General features: G+C 42.5%; 1 protein-coding gene across 2 annotated transcripts in view; it reads right to left on the reverse strand.

Annotated features, from left to right (window-relative positions):
- Positions 1-26141, reverse strand: part of LOC114273669 (sodium/calcium exchanger NCL2) — a 55982-nt gene that overhangs the window by 8081 nt on the left and 21760 nt on the right. The window lies entirely within an intron of this gene.

The following is a 26141-nucleotide window of genomic DNA, read 5'->3' on the forward strand; positions in this document are numbered from 1 at the left end:
AGAGAAAATCACTTGAAATATGTTTGATGCTTTTCAAAATATTCACTGTAAAAGACTGAGTTTTTTTTTTTTTTTTAACAAATTTCTTTGACTATCACATATAAATTTGGCCCAAAGTTATGAAACCCTAATTACGAACAAAGATGAACTGAGATGAAGATGAACTAACTCAATGATGAACAGTGAAAATGTGTGAATCAAATTTGTGAAGAATGGCAAAGATTGTCGTTGTCTATTGTGAAGATGAAACCTTAATTTCGTTGTTGATCGTGAAGATGATGGATTCGATTGTGGAGATGATGAAGATCAGTCGTCAGATAAAATGGGAGTGTTTTTATATGTTGATGGTAGAGGGCATTTTGGTCCAAAAACTTGATACAAAAAGCACCTTTTTTTTTTTTTCTTTTTTTTTTGAAGGACCTAATCTACTATGTTTTTTTGGAGTATCTTCTGAATTCATAATATTCGGGACTTTAAAAAAAAAATCCAAAATAAAAATAGAAACAATCAAATTAGAAAAAAATCAAAATCAAAATATATAGTGTAAATTTGAAGTTGAAGTGGTATGATCCACAATCAAAATAAATTTGATTTATACTTCAAATTTTGGATACTTTTGTAATTTATTTTTATGAATACATATCAATGTTGTAAGCCACAATTAGTCATCTACTAAACTAGTCATTTGTACGAGCATGAAATAATTTATCTCGTATAATTCTGTTGATCAAGTTTGCACTCCTCCAAACTATCACCCGAAAACACAAACGTGAGCTAGCCGGTAGGTGTATGCCGGAAACCTCTCCGATGCCTAAGTCAGCAAGTAGACAATAGACACAAAAGATTTGTGAATTCGGGAGTATGAATTGTAATACCTGTGCATAGGTTATGTCATGAGCTTTTATAGATTCTGTTTGGCACAATCTTAGTAGGACTCTAACTCTCCTTAGTAGAGTCCTCCTAGGAGTCGCATGCTCAAGGATAATGCTTATCCTTAGAACACCCTCATCAGTGCAAGCCAACTGAGACGGAAAACTCTTCGCTCGACTAGCTATGATCGAGGTACCATGTTTCGGTTCACTACTGACCGCATCGTGTGTCAGTCCTCCATACGAGCTATGCCGAGCTAAAGGTAGCTTGGCCTCATTCACTTTTCCGATAGTCTATTAGTTAGGCCCCAACCCTCTGGTCGACCTATCATCCGTTTTGCTCAAGACAAAACTGCCTTTCTCGGCCCACTGCGCGGCCCAACCATCACTGAGCGTGTAATTTAGCTCAGCCCAATTTGATCACACAAATTATCCTCTCAATTGCCCTTAATTCCATCTGTGAAGCGTAAGTGGGATTACCTACCTTTAGCCGAGCTGAAGCTGATTCTGGTTGACCGACCTAACCTTGGAAACTTAGTTTTCTTAATTTATTCGGTCTACGGCTTTTGGCGCTTTAGATGATTGATGGCACTGACACTACGCCATATCTCTAACACGTGGCACTTTTTTAATGGCCCTGTGCGGCTAGGATAGCAGCCATGCATGACTCCTAATCTTTTTGAATCATGGCGCCCTTTCATGCCCCATATATACAGTTAGGGTTGGTGTTTGCCATCCTTTATTGTTCATCTTCTAAAGCACAAACCCAGGCAACCAAAGCTTCAAGCAGCCACTTCCTTGTGCTCGAGCCTTAGTATGAGTACCTTTTTCACCACTGCGAATTCGCCAATGTTGTTGGAGCTCCTTCTACTCGGATTCTAATTTTTCCTTCTCACCCATAAGTTTTCTATACTTTCACTGTTTCTCTATGAAATATTCAAGCATTCTTCGTATTGTTAACACACTATTTAGGTTTAAAAATAAGATTTTAGTATAGAGGTTCACTAAAATGAACTTATGATTAGAACCTCTGTAACACCCCTTAAAATTCCACTTTTGAAGATGACCCTTCAAGACTGGAATCAAAAATAGTGATTTCGATCCAAAATCGTGTCACAACTGAACTAGAAATCTTTTTGTGCCCATTTAAGTGATTACAACCAAGCTAATAGCCCCACATCTGCACTTGATCATGTTAAAACCTTGCCCCTAGTCAGAACTGGCAAAATCGTTGCCCATTTCAGTCGAGCTAAAACGTTCCTCTAGCATTGGACTGGATTAAGACCACTAGCTTATGACTGAGCTATGCACCACATGCGCACACCTCCGGCCGAACAAACTATCAAATGACTGGTTTACATTGTTGCCTTAGCTCAGTCAGCAATTGGGCATAACACTTTTTATTTGTCACCTTGCAGACTTGACTAGGTTGGCTAGGCACACCTTCACTTCACCACTTGGCGGTGCTACTCTACCGAGCTATCCAGTGGAGTAGACCTTAGTACCTTTTAATTTAAGACCATGGGCAAATATCGCTTTATGGTGAGTTCGTCCAGCACTATAATAGCCGAGTTCCAAAGGGACTACAACATATCTGACGATGTGCACTTCACCTTAGCCGAGCTAGATACCATACCTTGGGGACAAATCTAGTTTCTGCCCCTTCACCATGCTTTCAATCGTAGATGGTGGACTTTGATTCTTGGTCCAACCCTTCCTCTGTGAATTCCTTAAATAGACCAGACTTTACCCAACCCAACTCTCCACTAACACCTACTAAATTATAAATGGTATAGCTAAACTAAACCACCGTCTCGGTTTGAACCTAGGTCTGACCGAGATATTCCACTAATACTCGCTCGGCCAGAATGACGACGATTGGTGCCACTATCTCAAGGTTAAAAGAGGCCGAGAGAAAATCGTCAAGCGAACACCGAACAAGGACTTGCATGATGACGATTTTCTCTGGGTCTCTAGTAATTACGAAGACCAAGAGGCCAGAATACCAGGCTATGACATTACCTAAAATAAGGGATTGCCTGGTAAGAATTGCTCAGTTCTCTTCTCATTTTCTATTTTGATGCTTCCTACCATGCTAACCTTTGTTCTTTTTTGTAGATCTAAATCAGTTAAAGGAAAATTAAGCCTACGCCAACTAAGCTGCACTACGCATCGCGCTACGGAACAAACATGGAGATTGGACTGAGATGTTGGGCGTTGAACCTTTAAACCGTTACAGCAGCAAGAGAAAGAACAAGGTCATTGATTTTCTCTTCGAATACTCGCCCGAGCCGAATCCCAATGTCTCTCAAATTAACCTTATCCCACTGACCAAGGAGTAAGAAATGACCAAAGAGAGAGTCGTGCGCACCCTAATCACCGAACAAACTTCTGCCTCTGCAGCTGAGGTCTAGATCAAGAAACAACCAGCCGGTTAACCGCGAGAAACTGTTGTTGCCCTTCCCACTGCAAGGGCATCATCATCTCGGCCTAGTAAGAGGGCTTATACTTCATTTACCGAATAACAATGGCTGGTGGACGAGGAAAAAATCGAGCAACTAGAGGCCGTACTACCTGTAACCAAGCAATCCGAAGGGGGCCTTTGTTCTGGTCGTGCTAACCCTTCATCCATTCCTCCCCGGTGTGGGCACCAGCCACGACCTTCAAAGGTCGCGCTATGACCACAATTGATTCTGTTAGTGCCGAGAAAGACCATATATTGGCCTTTAATCTATCGAATAGCGTTTGCCTACCAGCCGATATGGAGAGGCATGACCAGCTGACCGAGCTAAAGGCAATTCAGTCAGTTACCAAGTGGCTTGTTCTGGAAAGTGGACTCTACATTTCTTTTTTCTTCAACACTTTGTTCAGCTTGACTAACGTTTCCTATGATTTGTAGGATGTGCAAAAAAGCCATGTTGTCCATAAACATGTCTTTGAACTAAGGAAGATAGCTCGGGCAACTATTGTTGACAATGAGGCCATAGATGCCAAGTTGAAGTAAATGAAGGCTAGCTTGGCTGAGCTAAATGTTGAAAAAGAGGCACTACGCAAGCTGGTCCACTCGGTCGAAATGAACAAACAAAAGGCATTGGCGGAGAAGAAGGACCGCTACTTGTGCGAGCTCACCAAGCTGGAGAGATCCAAAAATGCTGAAATCAAAGCGCTTGAAAAGAAAATGGAGGATGCTAAAAACCGCGGCTATGCAGAGGGCAAGCAGGCCTACGTGCAGCAGTGCGAGGTCGCAAAAGATATTTTCTTCAAGTTTGGCTAGAAGGCAGTGGCCGAGCAGCTCAGCCAGGAGCATGAATTTGACGTCTTCCTCAATCCTTCTCTTCATTACATCCCAAGTTACATAGCATCGTATGCCATCGTCGTGCAGTAGAAATTTCTTCAGACTGAGGAGGATAGCCCGGGGCTGAGCAATGCTCCCTCGGCCAGTGTTAATCTTCCCGGTAGCCAGTCCATGCCTCCAGCTCGGCCTGAGGTGATCGACCACACCTAGTCAAACACAGTTGCAAACGAAGGCATCACCGATCTCACAATTGAAGATGTTGCTGGGGCCGAGCTTGCAGTAGGCGAGGCTGGTGTAAATGCTGAGGTCGAGCTTGATGATCTATTCTTATGACAGTGCTATCTCCATCATCTTTTTTCTTTTTGTGTATTTCATTTCTTTTAGTTTTTCCTCGTATTGTAACTGAGCTAGCGGCCCCTCGTCTTATAATCATTTTGCAATATTAATGAAAAATTTTAACTTTTTGTACCTTTTGTATGTTTTTTTTTTGAATGTTCGACTCCATTATGAATGCATACTCTGTCGAGCTAACCTGTTCGACCATATATGATACTATTAACCTTGTTTGGCCGAGGTAGGTGCCTGGGTCAAGGAGTGCAAAGACTTAGTCAAAACCTGCCAACCTTCTTTGGCCGAGATAACCATCTTGGTCAAAGAGTTCAAAAAGTTGGTCAAAACCTGCCAACCTTCTTTAGTCGAGATGACCATCTCGGTCACAGAGTTCAAAAAATGGTATTGGTCAAACCTGCCAACTCTCTTGGGCCGAGATAACTCTCTCGGTCAAAGAATCAAAAAAGTATTGGTCAAACTTGTCAACTTGCTTTGGTCGAGATGACCATCTCGGTCAAAGAGTTTAAAAAATGGTGTTGGTCAATCCTGCCAACATTCTTTGGTCGAGATAACCATCTCGGTTAAAGAATCAAAAAAGTGTTGGTCAAACCTGCCAACCTGCTTTGGCCGAGATGACCATGTCAATCAAAAAGTTCAAAAAATGGTGTTGATCAAGCCTGCCAACCTTCTTTGGTTGAGATAACCACCTCGGTCAAAAAATCAAAAAAGTTTTGGTTAAACCTGCAAACCTGCTTTGGCTGAGATGACCATCTTGGTGAAAGAATTCAAAAAATGGTGTTGGTCAAACCTGTCAACCTTCTTTGGTTAAGATAACCATCTTGGCTAAAGAGCGCAAAATGTTAGGGAGTTGGTCAATCCTGCCATCCCACTTTGCCCCTAGTTGAGCAAAGATTTTTTACAAAGAGTTGGTCAAACCTGCCAATCCATTTTCCCCCCAGTTGGATAAAGGTTTCCTACAGACCAAAGTAAATACGAGCATTGAAAAACATTCAAAAACTGTCTACTTGTTTTTATTAAATATCAAACAAAAAGTTAAAAAAAAAATACAAGTACAAAATGCTAAAAATAGAATATCTTGAGATTGGCCGTGTTCCATGGCCTTGGGATGGCTTGGTTGTCTATATCTTCTAAGTGGTAAGCTCCTTTTCCTGCTAGTTCCACCACTTTGTATGACCCCTTCCAGTTGGGTCTGAATTTGCCATCCCTAGGTAGCAAAGTATTTCCCATTACTTTGCGTAGTACCCAATCTCCATTCTTGAATTACCTTGGATGCACCACCTTGTTGTATTTTCCAGATAGTTCCTACTAATATGAGGTGATGTGGACCAGTGCCCTTTCTCTTCATTCTTCGGCTAGATCTAGCTCCAAGGCTATGGCCTCTCCATTCAAATCCGAATCAAAATTTTCGCTTCTAATGGTGGGGAGGCCGATTTTCCATGCCATAGGCCAAGGCAAAAGGCGTTTCGCCGGTCCATTGCCTAGCTGTAGCTCGGTAAGCCGATAAGACGTTGGGAAGTTCCTCAGCCCATTTTCCTTTCACTTTTTCGAGCCTCTTATTCAAACCATCTAAGATCACTTTGTTGGAGGCTTTAGCCTAGCCATTGGCTTAAGGGTACGCCGGCGTGGAGTTATAGAATTAGATCTTGTGCTCTTCGCAAAAACCCCTAAAGATTCTTGTATCAAATTAAGTACCGTTGTTAGATATCAAGGCCTTGAGAATTCCAAACCGGGTTATGATATTCTACTAGACAAAATTCTTGATGTCTTTTTCTTTGATGGATGGAAGTGTCTCTACCTCCACCTATTTTGTGAAGTAGTCTGTCGCTAAGATGAAAAACATTCTGTTGCCCGATGCGGTTGGGAGTGGTCCCACTATGTCTAAGCCCCACATTGCAAAAGGCCAAGGGCTGGTCAGAGGTAGGTGCTCTCTGTCAGGTTGATGGATTTGATGTGCAAACTTCTGGCATTTTTCGCATTTCTTGACATACTTCTCTACGTCTACTTGCATGTATGGCAACTAATACCCTTGTGAGATAGCTTGGTAGGCCAAAGATCTCCCTCCTTGGTGGCTTCCACAAATGCCCTCGTGATTTTCAAACAAGAATGTCTTAACCTTGCTAGGGTGGACACACTTCAAGTACGGTCCTATGAAGGACTTTTTATATAGCGCTACAGAGAGGGAAAGCCAAAGTTGTTGTGACTTTGCACGAATCTTGTTGGCCTCCTATCTTTCAAGAACACGATGATGGGGTCCATCTAGGAGGGACCTAGCTCGACACAGAATACCTTAGGCGTTTCAGGTTTGTCGATGCTTGGTCTTGGTAGGAAGTCAACTAGCAAAGGGTGCGAAATAGAAGTGTCTGCCATTGACTCAAAATCGGCGAGTTCATCTGCCTTGCTATTTTCTTCTCGACCGATTTGCTCTATCTTCACAACTTCAAATTTCATGATCTAATTTCTGACCAACTCCTGATACATTGTCATCTTTTGCTTCATAGTCGCCAGATATTTTGTTAACTGCCAATTGGGAGTCGCTGTACACCATTAGCTTGGTGGCCTTTATCTGGTAGGCTGACTTCAAACTGGCTAAAAAGGCTTCGTACTCTACTTTGTTATTGAACACTAGACATCCAAGTGTGACTGCTTGTTTAATGGTTAGGCCATTTGGCGAGACGAGGACTGCCCCTAGTCCGGCCCCATGTCTATTGGAAACGTTATCCACAAAGAGCTTTCACATTTCCCCCACGAATAACTTCCAGCAAGTGGATAGGTCCGAAGATGTTTTAAGAAATGGGATTTGAGTTATTTCTTCCAGGTCTTTGTGCACCGGTTGATCGATATTCTCTTCGTTTGGTTGCCTAGTTGCGTGACTTGCCTCCTCATCTTCTGGTAATGCATTGTTGGCCGCAACGGACGATGCAACCACTGTTAGGCTTTCATTGTGCTATTGATTAGCTTGATATGGGGGCTACGTTATTCCTGTGGCACCCCCTCCCCTATGCTTGGTTTCCTTGGTCAAGTCAACAGAGGCAAACAAAATGACTTCTTAGAGCAAACTCTACCACAAAGTTTGCTAAAGCTTGGGCTTTTATTGCCATTTTAGGTTGGAAGAACTGTCCCATCAAACTAGCCACTATTTAAGTTCTAAATGTTTTACATTTTATTAAGGTAAATAATTGATTAACTACTACAGTTAGTCTAATGCCCTGACTAGTATACCATACCTCCTAAAATACGACTCCCTCTGTCCCTTTCAATCTAAAAATAAAAAATATTTCTTTATTATAAATTTTTATTTAATTATTTAGTAATTGCCATATCGCCTAACATAGTTAGTGAATAAGTTATTTTCAGCTAAGATAAGAAAATAGAAGCCTTGAAATTAACGATCATCCACACAAGATATTTGATGTTTTTCCTCCATAATTTTCCAAATACAATTGGAGACTTTACCTAAAAATAGCTCAAAATATATAAATGAATATATAAATATATATATATATATATATATAAATATATATATATATATATATATATATATTTACCAATAGATACATAGGTAATGGAATCCCCATTTATAAATACGCACAATTTTATACTTTTGTTGGCCATATACTTTGTATAAGCCAATCACAGCTTGACACGTGGTTCATAAGGGAACATTTGGAAAGTCAGTGAAGGTCTCCAATCACCAACAGACACGTGGCAACTTGTATTATGATGGATCTGCGAGACACTGGAGCAGTCAAGATGTGCAGGCTGATGTGGCCAAGCGGTTGCTTACAATTTAAGTTCAAATTCAGGAGGGAAGCCTAACCGCAAGAGTAATTTAGTGGAAACAAACTGTTTAAAGCCATGTCCAGTAATCATGGAGATTACTTCAGCAGTTATTACCTACTTAGACGGTTATCAGCCACTTCGACGGTTATCATCAGAGCCTATAAATAGAGGAGAAGGCTAATAGCGGAGGGACCCAGAACCAAATCCAGAAACCAGTTTATTTACTCTATATTTTTCTTTCCAGTCCTTTACTTTCCTGCAATGCATTTCAAATTCTTGGGAGTAGTTCTAAGTTAGTTTGTTGCTGTAACCCCCTTTGAAGTTGTAAAAGGTGTGAAGGTACAATTGTAAACTCTTGTTTACTTAATGAATTTGATTTTTGATATTGTTTCTTCCTGCTTCTTTCAATTTTGTGATTAGTATTATGAATTTTCTCCTAAAACAAGCCACCGGTAAAGGTCCTCTTCATTGAGGCTAAAAAGAACTTGGAAGCAATCGTCTAATTAATTGGTTGGCATTTACAGTCTTTGTAAGGACTTATTGATCCTTGTTGGCATGCTCTAATTACGTTTCTAACCTTTGAAAGCCAAAAAGGCTAACATATATTTTTGGCATGCCCGGTGGGACATCTTATAATGGCTAGATGTAGGAGACAATGAGAAAATGAATGCCTCGAAGGTGTAGAAGGAGATTTAGAAGCACATAACCCAAAGAATAATGTGGTATCGCATCCCATGGATGTGCATGCTTCAAGTGATCATACACAGGTGGTCGAAAAGACCAACAATTTAGGATACACAACACATTTCCAAAATGTTAGATAGAGCCATGAAATTGGACCTTTAATTGTTCCATCTACGCAACTAATGAATCCATAGGGAGAATTGGTTGATGTTATGGAACAAGAGTTAATGATACAATGGAAAGATGGGCAACATCATTTTCAGATCGAATGAGGTCCTATCAACCGCCTGTCATAAGACAGGCTGAAGAGAACATAAACTTACTTCGGCAGAGATTGGCTTGAGATAAATAACCTATGCAAAGTAATAGACAAAATGATGGGCAAACTAGTGATCAAACTAATAATCAAAATCATGAGAGACCATCATCTGCGCCTCAATCATGGTACTAACTCCTCCTAGACCATTGATAAGTCAAAACATACCTTTGCCTACCAGCGAAACCATACATATTGGTGGGTTTGGGTTGACACAAGGAAATAACATGCGAGTGTTTTCCAATTCTTTGTTTGAACCCATGCCTGGCACATAGGTGTTCACTAACCTTGTGTTCGTGCTTACATCCAAGGGATTGGGAAGGAATTCCTACAGTTGGAAGAGAAACAACTCTTGTTTATCCTCCATCAGTTCCCTTCGCAGCACCTTTTGTTGGACAAACGTCTGCCCCAAGGGGGCAGCCATACCCTCAACATCGACCAGCACAATAGGGACAACCCATCCCCCAGGGACAACCAGTCCCAAATATGCCTTTAGACGGACCAAGAGGGCCTCAAGCACAAGGAGTTCCTCCAAACTTTGTGTTTGCTTCTCCAATAGTGGCTTGACTAGCACAAAATGTTGTACCTAGGGACCAAATTGCTGACATTGTGAGAAAAATTTGGGGACCTATGGCCCAAGGGTCTAGACCCCTGTTTATAGAAAGCCTTACCTAGAATGGATAGATATGTTACATGAATACCCAATGGGGTATATATAAGATACCAGACTTTGACATTTTCTATGGGAATGGAAACCGGCCGACTGTTGAACACATTGCCAGATTTACAGGCCAATGTGGTGAATTTACCAACAATAATTACATGAAATTGAGACTCTTTCAAAAATCTTTAACTGGGGTAGCCTTTGTATGGTATAAAACCTTACATTTGGTTCTATTCAAACTTGGCAATAAATGGAAGAAGTGTTTTATGCGCAGTTTTTTCAAATAGAGCCTAAAGTATCTATGGCAGACTTGGCAAAGTTGAGGCAAAGGCCTAATGGGAAGGCTACTCAATTCATTGCCAAATTCAAAAGAGCATGAAACAAGTGTAGGGTCATATTACTTGAACTTGAATTTGTGAGGTTGACCCAAAATGGGCTAGAGTTTAGGCTTCGAAATAAGATTAACTTGACAGAGTTTCGAGACCTAGTAGCACTAACTTATAAGGTCACTAGATATGAGACTCTCCTTGTGGAATAATATAATCAAAGTAATGCATCCTATAGGACCTATTATAGGGATCCTAATTTTCAAATTGATGGAGTGGAGATCATAAGAAAAGAGCCTATGATCTGCAAAGCATTAATTCAAAAGGATACTTCCATTGATTAGCAGTTTAAAAAGAAATATCTTTACAGGAAATATTCTTTTGATGTATCAAAAGAAGATAACATATTTGATTATTTGCTAACAGTACTTTTTCTAAAATTGTCTAAGGGAGTTAAGATCCCAACTTCAGAAGAAATTCAAGGCAAAATGTACTGTAAATGGCATAACTCTTAGTCTAACTCAACTAAAAAATGTATTGTTTTTTGATACAAGATTCAAGAGTAGATTCAGAAAGGAAGACTGAAATTTCCAGCCAAAACAGAAAAAGGAATGTGTATTGATATTGATCAATTTTAAAAAGATTAGAGAAGCGGCAGCCAATGTTGGTGTACCAGACTTCCTTGCCCAAAAAGTGGAGAAGAACCTCTCCTTGAAGGAATTGGATAAAGTCAACATATAGATACATGATGCCAGCCAAACTGCCTTTAAGAAGAACACACAGGGTTTACTAGCAAGTAAGCCAAGTTCGTGGGCCAAGAGGATGATTGTAGCGAAAAAACTTTAAATGATGACTCCCTTGAAGTAGCTATTATGCAGCGAATGTGTCCCAGGTGCAGGCTGAGTTATAAATGGCTGAAAGGGTTTCTAGTTGATAGGAAATAGTACTAAAAAGATGTGCAGAAAGATCATAGGCCAGTCAGTGCCTACAACAAAAGGGCATACCCAAGTGGTCCTAGGTTGCAGCTATCCTTGGTTGGGCCACCAGATGCCAAGAATTTGTTAAGAGGTAAGAGACCTTTATGTGAAACCAGGCCACCAAACTACTACAAGCTGGTCAACAAGCCTGTAAGTAAGCCTAAACTCGACTCGAGACAGGGAACTAAGGCCAATGATTGGCCTTTGAAGATAAAAACAACAAGCTTAACGACTGGCACAGTGGGTTCATGGGTACCAGGAGTACTAGACTGGTTTGTCATACAAGACAAACCTAAAATGATACTAACTCAGGGAAAGGCCTTTGTAGGCAAGGACAGAATGATCAAGCCTCCTTTGTGGCTCCAAATAACTGGGTCTTACTCAAAAACCTAAAAACAAAGGAACCATACCTATGATCTCCAGATCCTAAAGGAGGAAGATCCAACGAAAGTTCACTCAATACCAGAAGGATCAAAAAGGGAGTCAATGAGGGCACCTCTTTGGTGAAATCAAGAGGTCAAATGGGAGAATGAGAGAGTTCAAAGCCTAAGCCCAAGATCAACAGAAGTGCCAGCAGAGAGAAACTAGCTAAGGTCCATACTGAATTGAAAGCCAAAGAAAGATCGAGTTTGGCAGGCCTCGAAAAGGCCTTAACGGAAAGTGATGATGATAATGAGACAGATGAAAGAACACAACCAGGCCAAGAAAACATAATGGCTGAACAAGAGATGTTCAAAGCCTTCATGGCTGAACAAACGGAGTCTGTAATCAAGACAGACCAACAATAGACCGCTACTAAGGAACCTACTAACTTAGAGGTTCCATAATGCAGTATGGAAGATGCATGCTAGGCATCAGGTCAGACCAACACAGAAGGAGAGCAGGTACAACCAATAGTACAGTTTGGCTCATTCTCCCCAATGCCAATCAATATGGTCTACGTGCTGCCACAAGAGTTTCAAGCTATAGAAGGAAATCAGAAGGGACAGGAGGATGATCCTGTAGAAGTCTCCAGTGAGGATTTGCAAGCCAGCATAGTCCAGGATGAGTTTGAAGTAGCCAAGCCTATGAAGACTAATAAAGAAAATGAAGAGGTAAGCATAGTTACTCTATCCTACCCCTTTGAATATCCCATATTGTCAATGACTCAATAAGTTAAACCCTTCTATATTAAGGCATACTTTGATAAGATAGAGATGAACAGTGTATTAGTGGATAATGGGGAAACAATAAACTTGCTTCCTTATTTATGTTTGAGGAAATTGGGCAAGAGAGACCCCAAATTGATCCCAACGAGCACGACCATTGCTGGTTTTGTTGGGATAAGCAGACGGCCCAATGTATACTACTCATTAATTTGAGTGTGGGAACAAGGGATTGTATGATAATTTTTTTTTTTAATTTTTTTTTCTACAGCAGCAATGCCAAGTACAATGCCTTGCTTAATAGAGATTGGATCCACACCAACAAGTGTGTGCCATCCTCTTTACATCAGAAAGTGATGATAGCCTTGACAAATGAGGAAACAGGGGAAATAAATGCAGACCCACAACCCTTCATTGCATGTGCAGATTTTGCAGAAGCAAAGTTGTATACCGAAAGGATGGTTCCATTGAGTGTGCTGAGGAAGCCTGATGCAACAGCCAAAGTAACGGCTAATGAGGAAGTGGCACTCCTGAAACATTTAATACAAGAAAGTGTTAATGATGAATATGACTACATCATTAATGATACCAACAATACCTGGTTGTAGGCAGGAGGATCAAGAAGCCTAACCATTGACTTTAGTCAAGTTCTTCACAATGGACGTTGAGGCAATAATCCAGAAAGTTTTGGAAGAAAAAATGGAAGCTATGATGATTGGCTGCAAACATGAGCAACATAAAGCCAAATCATTGGCTCTAAGTAAGTATTGTGTGTTGGACGTTGAAACTAAAGTCCAGAAAATATAGGAAGAAGAAGCTTTATGGATAGATTTTATCTATGAAGAAGAAAATAAAGATGCTAAACCAAAAGGGAAGAAGTCAATCTAGGAGAAGTTTTAGTAGAACAACCTACTTACATTAGTGCTTGGTAGGATCCCATAGCCAGGGACCAGTTATTGGCTATCCTGAAACAATAGAAGGATTGTTTTGCTTGGTCTTATAATGATCTACCTTGATTGGCCAGGTCATTGGTGGAATATAGACTTCCAGTCAAGCCAAACTTTAAGCCATACAAGCAAAAACCTAGACGAATGAGTCCTGAAGTGGTTCAGAAGGTAAATGAGGAGATTGCTAGGCTTCTCAAAGTAGGCTTTATCAGAACAACTAGGTATGTTGAATGGCTGTCCAATATCGTGCTCGTGATCAAGAAAAATAACAAATTGAGGGTATGCATTGATTTTAGAAATATGAATTTGGCAACTCTAAAGGATGAGTACCCTATGCTTGTAGTTGATCTCCTAGTGGACAATTCAGTAGGACACAGGATCTTTCTATGATGGATGGACACTCTGGCTACAACCAGATATACATAGTAGATGAGGATGTTCACAAGACAGCTTTCAGGTGTCTTGGGAACATTTGGACCTTCGAATGGATTAAGATGCCATTTGGATTGAGGAATATTGGGGTAACATATCAAAGGGCTATGAACACTATCTTCCATAATCTCATTGAAAGGTACTTGGAGTGTTACATTGATGATATTGTTGTAAAATCTCAGTCTATGGAAGAGCATCTGGTCCACCTAACAGTAGTTTTCGAAAAAAATGAGAAAATTCAAGTTAAAGTGCAATCTACTCAAATGTGCTTTTGGTGTATCAGCTTGCAACTTCTTGGGGGTATATAGTGCACAAGAAGGGAATACAGATTGATCAAAACAATGCCAAAGCCATCATTGAAACCAAACCCCATAAAGTAAGAAAGAATTACAAAAATTCCTTGGTCAAGTTAATTTTCTTCGAAGATTTATTTCTAATACTGTTGGGAAAACTAAAGTTTTTTTCTTCTCTGTTGAAGTTAAAAAATAAAGGAGAATTTATGTGGATAACAAAATATCAAGATGCCTTCGAAGGAATAAAAGCCTAGTTGGACAAACCTCTAGTGTTAATGCCACCAAGGAAGGACAAACCTTTGAAGTTATACATTATTGCAACTGAAGAATCATTGGGAGTTTTTCTGCCTCAAGATAATGAAGAGGGCAAGGAGTAAGCAGTCTATTACCATAGTAGGTTTTTAAACTCTTGTGAATGTAAATACTCAGCTGTAGAAAAGCTGTGTCTAGCCTTGTACTTTGTAGTAATAAAATTAAGATATTATCTTTTGTCTACTATTGTCTTGGTAATTGCAACCACAGATTTGGTTAACTATATGTTATCTAGACCTATATTAAGAGGAAGAATGGGCAAATGGATTTTAGCTTTGTTAGAGTTTCATTTGGAATATGTCCCCTAAAAGGCAGTAAAGGTTAGGTATTGGCCAACTTCTTAGCTGATCATCCATGTCAAATAGAAAGTCGAGAAATAATGAAACTTGATACAACGGAGTTGGAGCCATGGCAGATGTGGTTCGATGGATCAAAGGCTAATGGTCTAGTTGGAATTGGTGTTGTGATTAAATCACCACAAGGGGCAGAAACCACACATGGTTTCAGAATTGATAAGACCACTTATTCCAATAATCAAGCTGAGTACGAAGCCTTGGTTGTGGGACTTGAGATATTTATTAGTTTACAAGCTCATGTAGTTGACATATTTGGAGATTCCCAATTGGTAATTAATCAAGTAAAAAGGGTCGTTAAATGTCAAAGTGCAAGCATGATGCCAACTATGTTGCTGCTGTACATTTGTTTTCCCACTTCCAAGTGACAAATGTAACTTACATCCCAAGATTCATGAATCTCAAGGCCAATGATGTCGCCCAGAAAGTTTTGAATTTCAAAACAAAGGATTATACTCAAATAGACACGAGCCAAGCAACCTATCAGAAGTTGATACCACCTTTAGCAAAGTGAGGTATTGTAGACGCGCCCGCGAGGGACCCCGCTACTACAGTTCGGACTCGCGATTTTTGCTGTCGCGGTTCTTAATCTGAACCAAAGAGTCCAAATCTGGAAAATCGTTTTGAGAGGAAAAGATTTTGAAAGAAGTGCGAAACATGGACTGCTTTGCCAGATACAGAGCAGCCACCTAAGTATTTTTTAAAAAAATGGGGAAATTTAGGAAACCCTGACTCGGTGCCGAAGGCCACATGTTCGTCATCACCGGAGTTGTCTCGGCTCGGGAGCTTGGGTACGATCGGGGAAGGTCAGCTATGAGCACCCCCTCTCGCCCGGTCAAAAGACCGGCCTCTACTAATCGTGATATTCTGTTTTGAAAATGTTTATGTGTTCTTACTCCATTTATTAGCCTAGAATTACTATGTTATGCGCACAGCAAACAAGTATAGACTAGATTGCCTAACTTGGGAATAAACATTGCATATCCGTTTGCTTTGGATATACTTTAGATTTTGCTACTCGTAAGTAGGCTAAAACACGGATTTCAATGAGTTTTTCCAACTCAAACAATCCAACCTCCACCCACAGGCATCCAAACAGTTTAACACATAAGCATTTAGCCGCATGGCAAGCATACTGTCATGTTAACATTCACACACATGCGAGATGCTAAAGCATAAATACTTACATCGTACTCCGTGCCAAAACAGTAAACTAGTTAGCAAAACGTGCGTGTCCTAGTTCATGTTAAATTGCCTAATGCAACACATACAAGATGCAATTTAGATAGGCTCGGTTAACCTAAGCATGGCATATGTAATGCGATCAATTATCACATATTCGGTTTGTGAATTGAAGTACAAATGCAGTTAGCGTGATGTACCGAGCCTAACACATGCAGTACAAATGCATGAATGCACGCATGCATAGCATAAGGTATGCTAAATTAATCATGCCCTAATCTACCATCATAAGCAGGTAAATAAAAGGGAAGAAAGACGTGAGGTTGGAAGACATACACACACTCACGCACACTTATTACAGATTTGCCCTCATTCGGAGGGCCCAAATAAATATTACAGTCCCAAATAATAAATAAATAAAATTATTACAGAATTTCTAATTAATTAAAAGAAAGGATGCAAAAGAAAGAAGAGGGTGGCCACAGCCTCTGCCTCGGGATGCGCAGATGATGCATGCTCGGTCCGCCTTGCCCGGAAACTCGTTGCCATAGCATTGCTGCCTCTGTTTACACTGCCCTGTCTCTCTGAAAATTGCCAAAGTCCTGGAGCAGGTTCCTCACACATTGCAGAGCACCACCGGCCAGACAGAATTACCACCGGCACTCCAGAATTTCCATCGGCTGTTGAATTGATAATCGGCACTTAAAATATTGCCGGCCGGCGCTGAATTCTGCCGGTCGGCAGAAACTTCCTGCAGAGACAGTTTTGACAGCGAACAGAGAATAGACAGTGCATGGCATGTGGTTTTCAGACACATGTAAGCATGGTCATATTTCCTATCATGCTTTGAACTCAAGGAAGCATGTCCCTCGATCCCCGAACCATCAATGGTGCATGGTGGCTCAAAGAATCAAATTTGCCATTTGATATCAAGATGCTTGCAACAAACAAAATGAGAACCGAAGCCTTATCAAGTTGGAGTCAAAGGCCCCGGTGACCGGGAATCGAGGCACATTACATCACTTGAAGTATGAATGTTCCTTGATTCCCACACTTGGTTTGACACCCCAAACCAAGTAAATGCAATGCATGTTATGCAAACATGGCTCAAAATGCAACATGATACCAAGATGCAAGGCACAACAAGTACTATGCAACCAACATGACAAATGTGCAATGCCAAGCATACAAGGTGCAAATGTGATGCAAACATGGACCAATTTGGGAATGGGATTAACATGCTACGAGGCTTAATGAAGCGACCATTCAACAAACATGGAACAAGCATGCAATGGGGCCTTAAGCCATAAAGGGACAGACCTTGATCCGCCCCAAAACAGTGGCCAAAAGATGTCTAAAAGGTGGACCAATACTCATGCTAACAAGCAAACTAATGGTCCCAAGGTTAAGGCACAAAAAGGAGACATTTTACCCTCACCAACATGACCTCTCATGGCATGATTAAAACAAGTAAAAACAGAATTTTACGGACCAAGATAGGACTCCAAACCCTCCTAATATGGCAGCTAAGGTGACTCCCAAGAGGCATATGCACCAAGGCTCATTCCTAGGCATAAGAGGGTACACCCTCAAGGCATAAAAGAGGTCATGCATGCACACATACAAACATGATTCTTGGACTAAAATGTGGTCCTAAATGATGCTAAATCATGAGGGTGATCACAACCATGCATGCTAGAGGTCAACATGCTCAAAGCTTTCAAGCCAAAATACATAGCACCCATAACAAACATGTCAAGCATGACCAAATGGATAACCAACAGACTTTAAGCATGGAAAAACAATACTAAAAGCTTCATGGAACTAAGCCAACACACGCAAGAATCATGGCCTAATCATGAGATGCACTTCTAAGCAAAATGGAGCAATACAAAGCAAGTACTACAAGCATACAAGGAGGCACAAATCTGGCCAAAAACAGAGGTTACATATGACCTAAAACACCTAAAAAACTTCTGAAACGAGGCCAAGAATGATCAAGCACACATGCTACCCTTTTAAGCCAAAAAGCAAGGAAACAAAACAATGAAGGGAGAGGGGTGTCCCTCCCCTATGCAAGACTTCAAACCACCTTTTTTTAACACTGAAAATCAACTGGTTTTTAGTGGCGAAAGGACCAAAACACTGAAGTGAACAAAGCCTTACCAAAGAGGCACCAAAATGGACCAAACAAGGCCTTGAAGGGTGAGTTTGCACTCAAACCACAAAACGACCTTAATGAAAGTTCTAAAGCATGAAAATACAAGCCATTTTTATGTTATACACAAAAGCTAAAACAACAAGCAAGATAGGTAAAAAACTATTGCAAGTTTGGGGAATATAAAGCAAGATGCTCACCCTTGAAGAACCCTTGAAGAACAAATGGTCTAGCCCTCTTCTTTTGATCAAAACCAGTCCAAAAACTCAAGAATCAACCCTCCAAGTCCCTCAATCTCGGAGCAAGGTGTAATAGTGTGTGTAATGGTGCAAAAGTAAGGTAAAAACACACTTTTGGGCCAAAAATCACACACAAAGGAGAAGAGAGAGGGAGATATAGAGATAGGATATATCTATATCTCTAAGCTCTGGTTTTTGCTTCTAACTTTCTAACCTAGATCAAAGAGGAAGGCCCTTCCTCTTATAAGACTCCCTCTTGCAAAGCTTATACAACAAGCTTGCTTAGAGGGAGATCCCTTCATACACGTGTATGGAGGGAGGCAGAGTTGGTGCCAGCTATCACAGCTGGCACAAAATATCTCCATAAAGTGGATGAACAGTGGTCGGCTGCCCAAAAAAGTTATTTCGACAAAAAAGAGTGCCGACCGGCAACAAATAGTGCCGGTGGCAGAAAAAGACCAGCCGGTGGCCTCTGGCCACTGCCGGTGGTGTGTGGGGATGCCTCACAAGGCATTCCCTGCCTTTCTAAGGCAAAGCACAAGTGTTCGGTATGAAACCAGACACTAAATGGTCGAGTTCGGAGATCCTGAGGCAGGACGCGCGAGCCGGGACTTCCGGGAACTCCAAACAAACACAAACATGGATAATCACCGAGTGTTCAAACGGTGACGTCCAAGTCTTGAGGACGGTCAAAAATGGGGTGTCTACAGTTGCCCCTCTTTGACAGAACTCGAAAGTCATAACAATGACGGGAGTGAATGTCAAAGCCTAGAGACGACTCATTTTTGACAAGGCCGAAGACTTAGACAAGAATGCAAGACAATCAAGATATGCGCCCAAAGGCAGGGGCAAAATGCAAGACAATGCACGAAGCCGAGCATAACTTATGATCATGCAAAGAAAGCTGTAACGAAGCATACATGCAACAGTTTTAAGCTAGCATACACCGAACTACACTACAATGCGGAAAGGATGTAAGAGAATTATGCAATTCTCAATACGTCTCACTCGGGAGATACAATACCCGTGCGGCTCGTCTGGTTGCACCAGCCTCAAATGAACCGTACATACAATATCGTGCCTGAAAAGAAAACAAACTTTAACAGGTACAATATCGTTAGCAATATGCATAGTAGTATATTCGAAATGCGTGACAGCGCAAAGCAAGTAGGGAGCATAACAATGCTGTGGAAATACAGACATGTAAGTGGAGCATGCGGTCTACGCTGGTAACGAAATTGATCATAAGCATGCGGTCTACGCAGGTAATGAAATCAACAGATTATGCGGTCTACGCAAGCAAAACATGCGGTCTGCGCAAGTAATGAAATTAATATGCGGTCTACGCAAACGAAACACGCGGTCTACGCAGGTAATGATATTAAACAATCATGCGGTCTACGCAAGCAAAACATACGGTCTACGCAAGTAATGAAGTTGAACGATGATGCGGTCTACGCAATCAAAGCATGTGGTCTACGCGGGTAAAGAAATAATGCGGTCTACGCAATCAAAGCATGCGGTCTACGCAGGTAAAGAAAATAATAATGCGGTCTACGCAAGCAATACATGCGGTCTACGCAGGTAATGAAATTAATAAAGATGCGGTCTACGCAATCAAAACATGCGGTCTACGCAGGTAATGAAATTAATAAAGATGCGGTCCACGCAATCAAAACATGCGGTCTACGCAGGTAATGAAATTAATAAAGATGCGGTCTACGCAATCGAAACATGCGGTCTACGCAGGTAATGAAATTAATAAAGATGCGGTCTACGCAGGTAATGAAATTAATAAAGATGCGGTCTACGCAATCAAAACATACGGTCTACGCAGGTAATGAAAATAGTAATGCGGTCTACGCAATCAAAACATGCGGTCTACGCAGGTAATGAAAATAGTAATGCGGTCTACGCAATCAAAACATGCGGTCTACGCAGGTAACGAAAATAGTAATGCGGTCTACGCAATCGAAACATGCGGTTTACGCAGGTAATGAAATTAATAAAGATGCGGTCTACGCAATCAAAACATGCGGTCTACGCAGGTAATGAAATTAATAAAGATGCGGTCTACGCAATCAATGAAAGGTATTGTTACACAGCATGGTTGAAACAATTTGTGGAATTCACAAGGCATGAAAAGGATACAGGGCGGGACATTCTTCGCACGCATCGAGCATTGTTCGCAGAAGTTGTGACCTGAGGTCAACTCGAAGGTTCACATTTCAAAAGTGCGCGTCCTCACATGGTTTAAAGTAACGAAGGTGCGCAAACGCGTCGTTGACCCGAACAAAGGTACGGAAGGTGCGCTAACCGCAAGGGGAGTTTCACCGGTATCAATTCTGATACTTTGCTTCCTTGTCACTCTATGCTTTACTTTCCTTTTTACTAGTAATTTAAGCACATTGCACTGCCTCGGGCAGGTTTTATTCTTTTTCAAGGTTACACATTTTGCAAAACACGTGATGGGAATGAAACAATCCATTTTGTTCAAAAGATGTTGCATTTGTGGACTTTCTGTGCATCGCATCGCAAGGTATCACACCACAATGTGAACGAATTTTACTTTGGAAATTTGCATCGTAATAATCAGGTAGTGAACCGACTTACAACTCGATAAGCAAATGTACAAAGGCATAATAGGACCAAACAAGCGTGAGTACAACTCGATAAACAAATCAAGAGTTCAAAGAAGGTGAAATACAACTCGATAAGCAAATGCATAATAACTTGTCAATCGGACAAGCGTGCCCTCGCAAGAATTGATTGCCGGGGAGGGGTTGGAGGTGGTGAAATTCCCCAATGCCTAGCATAAACAGCTTAGGAAACCAGGAGGAAGCCCATCGGCTTGGGGTAGAGACCACCGGCTGCAAAGAATGGCTACCGGCCATAAAATTTCTTTGTCGGCAAACTATTATGGCCGGTCGGCAAAAAGTTTGGCCGGCCGGCACTAAATGAGGGGATCACCAGAATGTTGACACCTGTCCCCCACTCAACCTTATCTCCTACAAAAGATCCCAGCTTCGTAGTTTTTCTCATTTTCACACTGATTTGCTCCAATGGAAGAGTTTCTTGCTCAAAATCTCACAGCTTGGATTGCTAGCTTGGATGGCTCGGAAAAAGTGAACTTCCGGGGTTTTGGCATAAATGCACTATTCACTCTGGGCCGCACCCCATTGCACCTCCCGTTTCTTCATGCCATGGCAAGGTTTTGGAATCCGGTGACGCATGTCTTTAGCTTCGCTGGGCAAGAGATATGCCCTACGTTTGAAGATTTCCGAGCCTTAATGGAATCCGAGCGCGAAGAGGAGCTCCTGCCCCAACTTAATTTTGGTCATGCCCAATCCTTAGGGCGCATGTGCGGACTCAGCATGCGTGACGCTCAGTCCCTAATTTGCGATGGGATGCTGGACATTCCGAGTTTGGCCAATCGATTTTCTGATGCTGGCGATTGCAACAACCATCACTGGCAAGGCTTCCGGCGACACGCCCTCTGTTTGTGCATGCTATCCCATTTTCTATTTGTCTCAGGCTCCGGAGGGTCCAGCATCCGACTGACCGAGGTCGCCCAAGGCTTGAAGGAGGGCAAGAGCTGTATTGCCATGACTCTGGCCGAGACGCTGATGGGCTTAGACGCCTTTTATCGTCATGAGACGACCAGATTAGCAGGGAGTCCACTACTACTACAGGTAATGTTTCCCACCCAATCTCGCATTTATGTTTTGCTCACGTCACTCGGCCCTCAAGCTCGGTCTTTTCTTACAAAACCCCATCCTCACTTTTCTCTCATCGTACATCTCTCTATTCTTTACTCTCTCATTTTTCATCCCTTCCCAGGTATGGTTGATGGACAAACTGCAGGTCGTGGACTCTTGCCCAGCATATTCAGCTCGCAGCTACTTCTTCCGGCACCGTCTGGTCAATGCCTTGGATGAGGGATGGTGGTTCGCTTGGATGTGCCACTTGTCCGCAGACCGTATTGCTTGGCGGTGCCCTTGGCTGAACCTCCCGGCAATGAGTTACAACATGCCCCGGCAGACTGGGATTCAATTGGTTGGTCTCACTCACTGTGTATTCTATTTCCCATTTCGGATTCGACGCCAATTTGGCCATGATCAGACCTGCCCGCCAGAGGGGATAGAGTATCCTGCTGCATTCCCAGCCCGAGGTGCACAGCTTGCTTGGTAGGTCACCGCGTGGAGGATGAGAGAACTCCTGGCCCCCGCTCTTACTTTCAGTTGCACTTTGTCTGACGAGTGCGTGGATTGGCTCAACGAAGAAGCACAGATTGAGCCCAGCTTGGCATCAGAGGCTTCGACCAGCTCTGGGAGGGGGCGCAGGAACACCTGGCTTGACTATGCCCCAGATTTATTGCTTTATTAGTACTTCCAAGTTTTCTTTATGAATGTAATAAAAAGCAACTTCAATTGTATGCAAGAGCAGGAGAACTCTGTTTTGAAATCAATGAAATTGAAAGTTGTGGTACTGAAAATTTTCCGTTTGGTCCAAAAATGGCCAAAGTTGTAAAAGATTATTTGAACGAAATCAACTTTATTAAAACTTCTCAAAAACATTTTTGATGTGGATCAGAACTGGACACGCCTGAGATTTGTCACTGAGACGCACAACCCCAGATCCCCGCAACTGGAAAGTTGCCCCTAGTCTGAAGAGCGCCGCAGCACTGCACAGCAACAGAAAGTTGCCCCTAGTCTGAGTAGCACTGTACTAGGGATTCCAACGAATGCTGATAGACAAAGATGACTGAGATGATCAAATGGACAAAGTTGATCGGGGAAGTGTTATGGCTGAACTTTAGGATGAAGCTGCCTACGTATCCCAAGGATGGGAATCAAGCCTTACGTAGTTTCGGCTTAGGTTCGCTCGAGTATTTTCACTCTCCTTTTGCGCTCTAACTTTTTCCAAGGCCGCCCTTTGCGGGTTTTCAGCCTTGCGAGCTCAGTTTTTATATTTTCTAATTTTTTTGTGCTCTGACTTTTGCATAGGTCGCCCTTTCGGGTTTTCGGCCTAGCGAGCCTCTCAAGGGTAGTATTTCTTCAACTTGTCCATGTTGATCGGTTGGGAGAATTCCAAGCCATCTAAGTCCATCAAAACCACAGCTCCACCTGACCAGATAGCTTTGATGATGTAGGGACCAGTCCAATTGGGTCTGAACTTGCCCCTCGGGTCGTGGATGGGAGCTCGGTTGTCCTTGAGCACCAAATCCCCTTTCTTTAGATTTCTGGACTCAACCTTCTTGTTAAAAGCCCGCACAATTCTGCGTTGACAACTTTGGACGTGGTACAGTGCTTTCAGCCTTCTCTCGTCAAAGAGCATGAGTTCCTCAAACCTGCTCTGCTGCCAATCTGCCTCAGCTATCTGACACTCAGCCAATACCCGTAAAGACGGAACTTCAATTTCAATAGGTAGAAGGCCTCCGTTCCATAAACTAACGAATACGGAGTCGCTCCGGTAGAAGTTCTAATTGAAGTCCTGTAGCCCCACAGAGCAAACGGCAACTTATCTGGCCAATCTCGGTAGGTCTCCACCATTTTCCGCAGTATGTGCTTGATGTTCTTGTTGGCGGCCTCAACTGCTCCGTTGGTTTGTGGCCGGTACGTAGATGACTTATGAAAAGCCACGTTATACTTTTCCAACAAGTCGACCACTTCTTTCTTAAAGTGGGATCCATTATCCGAAATGATCTCGTTTGGCACCCCGTAGCGACAAATGATGTTGTTTCTGATGAACTTGGCGACGTGCGACGCCTTCAACACCGCGTATGATTGGGCCTCGACCCACTTTGTGAAATAATCTATCGCTACCAGGATATACTCATGTCCGTTCGACCCCTTCGGGGTAACAGCTCCGATCACATCAATTCCCCAAACGGAAAATGGCCACAGGGATGTCATGTTGTATAGCTTGGACGGTGGGATGTTCATACGGTTCGCATGGATTTGGCATTTGTGGCATCGCCGAACAAAGCCGATACAATCCTCCTCCATGGTTGACCAGTAGTAGCCCTGTCTGAGGATCTTTCTGGCCAGCATTACTCCATTCATGTGCGCACCGCACTGCCCTCCATGGATGGCCTCCATTAGGCGCTTCGACTCTTCAGCTTCTACACAGAGTTTATGCATTCCCAGATGACCCCTTTTGTACAGCTTACCCCCGCAGATGATGAACTGAACAACCATCCTTCTAATGGCCCTCTTATCCTTGGCACTTGCCCCTGGCGGATACGTCTCCTTTTCTAAGAAGTTCCAAATGTCGTAATACCAGGGGTTGTTGTCTTGAGCCTCATCTATGGCGAAAATTGACTCGTATGCTGGTGCAAACTTCTGATCAATGATGACTGGACGCATCCGGACTCCGGACGGGATGTCTATCATGGAAGATAGAGTTGCTAATGAATCGACGAACCTGTTGTTCTCTCTTACTAGGTGGGTGAAATTTAGCTTCTCAAACCGAGGAATTAACAAATCCAAGGTTTGGTGGTAAATTATCATCCTTTCCTCCTTGACTTTCCAGTCTCCTTTTGCTTGAGACACAACAAGGTTCGAGTCCCCAATGACGTCCAACCGTCTTGCCCCTAGTTCTAGGGCTGCTTCCAGACCAGCAATACATGCCTCATACTCTGCCTCATTGTTCGAGACTTTGAACTGGAGCTTGAATGCTAAAGGGATACGGGAATCGTCAGGCGCTATCAGCAACACCCCTATCCCATACCCATACTGGTTTGATGCTCCGTCAAAGTACATCGTCCAAGTTTCATCCTCGATGTGCAGAATGGCTTCATCTGGGAATAGGTACTCAACCGCTTCATCCCCCTCAACCGGGTGGTCGGCAAGGAACTCCGCTACCGCTCTTCCTTTCACTGACTTGCGTGTTACATACTTCAAGTCGAATTCAGAAAGCAATAGCAGCCAACGGGCTAGCCTACCCGTAAGTGCTGGTTTCTCGAAAAGATATTTGATGGGATCCAAACGTGAAACCAACATTACAGAGTGAGTTAACAGGTAGTGCCGCAGCTTCCTGGTAGCCCATACCAAGGCCAAACAAGCCTTCTCCAGAGGTGTATAGCGGGTCTCGTAATCCAGCATCTTCTTGCTCAGATAGTAGATGGCCCTTTCTACTCTGTCTTCTGACTCTTGCGCGAGCATGCAGCCCATGGTGGTCTCAGTTACCGAAAGATACAATATCAACGGTCTCCCCGGCTCTGGCGGTGACAACACGGGCGGGTTCTGTAGATACTCTTTGATCTGTTCAAAAGCTGCCTGACATCGGCCGTCCCATTGGAACTTCTTTCCTTTCTTCAGGAGACCAAAAAGTGGTTCACAAGTCAAGGTTAATTTAGAGATAAACCGTCTTATGAATTGCACTTTACCTAGAAAGCCTCGCACCTCCTTTTCAGTCCTTGGTGGTGGCATTTCTAAGATGGCCTTGATTTTGGAAGGGTCGACCTCGATGCCCCTTTGTGTAATCAGAAACCCTAGCATCTTCCCTGCTGTAACACCAAAAGTACACTTCTGGGGATTCAACCGCAGCCGAAACTCTCTGATCCTTTGGAAGAATTTTTGTAAGGCGGTGTAGTGGCCTTCTCTTTCTTTGGACTTGACAATCATGTCGTCCACATACACCTCGACCTCTTTATGGATCATATCATGCAATATTGTAGTTGCTGCCCGTTGATAGGTTGCTCCAGCGTTTTTCAGCCCAAATGGCATCACTCTATAACAATATGTACCCCACGGGGTAGTGAATGCAGTCTTCTCCCGGTCTTCGGGTGCCATTACTATCTGATTATAGCCTGAG

Source organism: Camellia sinensis, chromosome 9 (genome assembly GCF_055761805.1).
Source record: "Camellia sinensis isolate YWXY chromosome 9, ASM5576180v1, whole genome shotgun sequence".
Taxonomy (NCBI): domain Eukaryota; kingdom Viridiplantae; phylum Streptophyta; class Magnoliopsida; order Ericales; family Theaceae; genus Camellia; species Camellia sinensis.